The sequence below is a fragment of the Oncorhynchus nerka genome, linkage group LG14 (assembly GCF_034236695.1).
Source record: "Oncorhynchus nerka isolate Pitt River linkage group LG14, Oner_Uvic_2.0, whole genome shotgun sequence".
In the NCBI taxonomy this organism is placed as follows: Eukaryota; Metazoa; Chordata; class Actinopteri; order Salmoniformes; family Salmonidae; genus Oncorhynchus; species Oncorhynchus nerka.
The window spans coordinates 87,707,257-87,712,555 of NC_088409.1; positions in this window are offsets into that span (position 1 = coordinate 87,707,257).

Sequence of the window (5,299 nt, forward strand, 5' to 3'; positions counted from 1 at the left end):
TTCCTGAACGTTGCTATTGACATTGGTACTAATCGTGTATATTGTGTTAATTCTTGTGTCATTTCCATTTGATCTGACTTAGATATTGATGTTGTGCTCTTTGAACTCTGCCCCCAGCTGTGATCTTCTGAGCTCGTGCTACTAGGTGACGTAAACTGGGACATGCTTAACTTTTTATGGCTGCAGGGGCAGTATTGAGTAGCTTGGATGAAAGGTGCCCATATCAAGCGGCCTGCTACTCAATCATAGTTGCTAATATTTGCATATTATTAGTAGTATTGGATACAAAACACTCTGAAGTTTCTAAAACTGTTTGAATTATGTCTGTGAGTACAGAATTCATATAACAGGCAAAAACCTGAGAAATTCCACTTCCTGTTTTTGTTTCTGGAGGTGGCAGATATTCAACCAAGATCTCATTGAAATTACAGTGAGATATGGATGAGTTTTCACTTCCTACGTCTTCCACTAGATGTCAGCAATCAATAGAACTTTGTCTGATGACGCTAATGTGAAGGGGGGTCGATTGACACAGGAAATAGTCCCCACAGCCATGAGTGGACCATGATTTCACCAGGCGCGTTCACAGGGAAAGGACCTGCGTTCCATCGCTCATCTGAAGTCATTCTAATTCTCCGGTTGGAACGTTATTCAAGATATATGTAAACAACATTCTAAAGATTGATTCAGTACATTGTTTGACATGTTTCTACTGACTGTTACGGAACTTTTGGACATTTCGTCACGGTATAGTGGACGCGCTTTGTGACTTTGGAATTGTTTACCAAACGCGCTAACCAAAGTAGCTAATTGGACATAGATAACGGACATTTTCAAACAAATCAAGCATTTATTGTGGACCTGGGATTTGCCAAAATCTGACACAGCGGTTGCAGGTATATCTATAATTCCATGTGTATAACTTGTATTATCATCTACATTTATGATGAGTATTTCTGTTGAAACTATGTGGCTATGCAAAATCACTTGATGTTTTTGGAACTAGTGAATCTAAATAGCCAATGAACACAAGATTTTTAAAATATAAATATGAACTTTATCAAACAAAACATGCATGTATTGTGTAACATGAAGTCCTATGAGTGTCATCTGATGAAGATAATTCAAGGTTAGTGATTCATTTTACCTTTATTTACACTTTTTGTGAATTCTATATTTAGCTGGAAAATGGCTGTGCTTATTGTGGTTTGGTGGAGACCTAACATAATCGTTTGTACTGCTTTTGCTGAAAAGTCTATTTGAAATCGAACACTTTGGTGGGATTAACAACGAGAATTGTAATTATGAGATTTCTGTGGTTTAAATTTGGCGCCCTCTATTTTCACTGGTAGTTGTCATATCGATCCCGATATCGGGATTGCAGCCATAACAGGTTAACACCCCGGCCATCCTACAATCTAAGCTTGATGCCCTCAATCTCACACAAATTATTAATGAACCTACCAGGTACAACTCCAAATCCGTAATCACAGGCACCCTCATAGATGTCATCCTAAATAACTCGCCCTCCAAATACATCTCAGCGATCACTGCCTCATTGCCTGCATCTGAAAAGGATCTGCGACCAAACAACCACCCCTCATCACTGTCAAACGCTCCTTAAAACACTTCTGCGAGCAGGCCTTTCTAATCGACCTGGCTGGGGTATCCTGGAATGACATTGACCTCATCCCGTCAGTAGATGATGCCTGGCTATTCTTTATAAGTGCCTTCCTCACCATTTTAAATAAGCATGCCCCATTCAAAAAACTAGGAATAGATATAGTCCTTGGTTCACTCCAGACCTGTCTGCCCTTGACCAGCACAAAAACATCCTGTGGCGTTCTGCATTAGCATCGAATAGCCCCCCGTGATATGCAACTTTTCATGGAAATTAGGAACAAATATACACAGGCAGTTAGGAAAGGTAAGGCTAGCTTTTTCAAACAGAAATTTGCATTCTGTAGTATTACTCAAAAAAGTTCTGGGACACTGTAAAGTCTATGGAGAATAAGAGCACCTCCTCCCAGGCTAGGAACCTGTCACCACCGATAAATCCACTATAATTTAGAATTTCAATAAGCAGTTCTCTACGGCTGGCCATGCTTTCCACCCACCACAAATCAGCCGGGCTAGACAATCTGGACCCTCTCTTTCTAAAATGATCTGCCGAAATTGTTGCAATTACTAACCTGTTCGACCTCTCTTTCGTATCGTCTGAGATTCCCAAAGATTGGAAAGCTAGCGCGGTCATCCCCCTCTTCAAAGGGTGACACTCTAGACCCAAAAAGTTACAGACCTATATCTATCCTACCCTGTCTTTCTGAGGTCTTCGAAAGCCAAGTTAGCAAACAGAATAGCGACCATTTCGAATCCAACAGTAACCTTCTCCGCTATGCAATCTGGTTTCAGAGCTGGTCATGGGTGCACCTCAGCCACGCTCAAGGTCCTAAACGACATCATAACCACTATCGATAAGAGACATTACTGTGCAGCCGTATTCATCGACCTGGCCAAGGCTTTTGACTCTGTCAATCACCACATTCTTATTGGCAGACTCGACAGCCTTGGTTTCTCAAATGATTGCCTTGCCTGGTTTACCAACTACTTCTCTGATAGAGTTCAGTGTGTAAAATCGGAGGGCCTGTTGTCCGGACCTCTGGCATTCTCTATGGGGGTGCCACAAAGTTCAATCCTCGGGCCGACTCTCTTCTCTGTATGTATCAACGATGTCGCTCTTGCTGCTGGTGATTCTCTGATACACCTCTATGCAGACGACACCATTCTGTATACTTCTGGCCCTTCTTTGGACACTGTGTTAACTAACCTCCAGACAAGCTTCAATGCCATACAACTCTCCTTCCGTGGCCTCCAACTGCTCTTAAACGCAAGTAAAACACCTGCTCGCCCGTCCAGCATCACTACTCTGGACGGCTCTGACTTAGAATACGTGGACAACTACAAATACCTAGGTGTCTGGTTAGATTGTAAACTCTCCTTCCAGACTCACATTAAGCATCTCCAATCCAAAATCAAATCTAGAATCGGCTTCCTATTTCGCAAACAAAGCATCCTTCACTCATGCTGCCAAACATACCCTCGTAAAACTGACCATCCTACCGATTCTCGACTTCGGTGATGTCATCTATAAAATAACATCCAACACTCTACTCAACAACCTGGATGCAGTCTGCTATACCAGTCTGCTGTTCCCACATGCTTCAAGAGGGCCACCATTGTTCCTGTTCCCAAGAAAGCTAAGGTAACTGAGCTAAACGACTACCGCCCCGTAGCACTCACTTCCGTCATCATGAAGTGCTTTGAGAGACTAGTCAAGGACCATATCACCTCCACCCTACCTGACACCCTAGACCCACTCCAATTTGCTTACCGCCCAAATAGGTCCACAGACGATGCAATCTCAACCACACTGCACACTGCCCTAACCCACCTGGACAAGAGGAATACCTATGTGAGAATGCTGTTCATCGACTACAGCTCGGCATTCAACACCATAGTACCCTCCAAGCTCGTCATCAAGCTCGAGACCCTGGGTCTCGACCCCGCCCTGTGCAACTGGGTTCTGGACTTCCTGACGGGCCGCCCCCAGGTGGTGAGGGTAGGCAACAACATCTCCTCCCCGCTGATCCTCAACACGGGGGCCCCACAAGGGTGCGTTCTGAGCCCTCTCCTGTACTCCCTGTTCACCCACGACTGCGTGGCCATGCACGCCTCCAACTCAATCATCAAGTTTGCGGACGACACAACAGTGGTAGGCTTGATTACCAACAACGACGAGACGGCCTACAGGGAGGAGGTGAGGGCCCTCGGAGTGTGGTGTCAGGAAAATAACCTCACACTCAACGTCAACAAAACTAAGGAGATGATTGTGGACTTCGGGAAACAGCAGAGGGAACACCCCCCTATCCACATCGATGGATCAGTAGTGGAGAGGGTAGCAAGTTTTAAGTTCCTCGGCATACACATCACAGACAAACTGAATTGGTCCACTCACACTGACAGCGTCGTGAAAGAAGCGCAGCAGCGCCTCTTCAACCTCAGGAGGCTGAAGAAATTCGGCTTGTCACCAAAAGCACTCACAAACTTCTACAGATGCACAATCGAGAGCATCCTGGCGGGCTGTATCACCGCCTGGTACGGCAACTGCTCCGCCCTCAACCGTAAGGCTCTCCAGAGGGTAGTGAGGTTTGCACAACGCATCACCGGGGGCAAACTACCTGCCCTCCAGGACACCTACACCACCCGATGTTACAGGAAGGCCATAAAGATCATCGAGGACATCAACCACCCGAACCACTGCCTGTTCACCCCGCTATCATCCAGAAGGCGAGGTCAGTACAGGTGCATCAAAGCTGGGACCGAGAGACTGAAAAACAGCTTCTATCTCAAGGCCATCAGACTGTTAAACAGCCACCACTAACATTGAGTGGCTGCTGCCAACACACTGTCATTAACACTGACCCAACTCCAGCCACTTTAATAATGGGAAATGATGTAAATATATCACTAGCCACTTTAAACAATGCTACCTTATATAATGTTACTTACCCTACATTATTCATCTCATATGCATATGTATATACTGTACTCTAGATCATCGACTGCATTCTTATGTCACTAGCCACTTTAACTATGCCACTTTGTTTACTTTGTCTACATACTCATCTCATATGTATATACTGTACTCGATACCATCTACTGTATGCTGCTCTGTACCATCACTCATTCATATATCCTTATGTACATATTCCTTATCCCCTTACACTGTGTATAAGACAGTAGTTTTGGAATTGTTAGTTAGATTACTTGTTGGTTATCACTGCATTGTCGGAACTAGAAGCACAAGCATTTCGCTACACTCGCATTAACATCTGCTAACCATGTGTATGTGACAAATAAAATTTGATTTGATTTGATTTGATTTGAGTCTATCACAGTGACATCCGTTTTGTCACCAAAGCCCCATACACTACTCACCATTGCGACCTGTACGCTCTCGTTGGTTGGCCCTAGTCTCTGCTAGGTAAAGCCCCACCTTATCTCAGCTCATTGGTCACCATAGCAGCACCCACTCGTAGCATACGCTCCAGCAGATATATCTCACTGGTCACCCCCAAAGCCAATTCCTCCTTTGGTCATCTTTCCTTACAGTTCTCTGCTGCCAATGACTGGAATGAACTGCAAAACGCTCTGAAGCTGGAGACTCACATCTCCCTCACTATCTTTAATTTTAAGGAAAAACTGTTTACGTCTGCTGCATCATGTGACAAATACACTT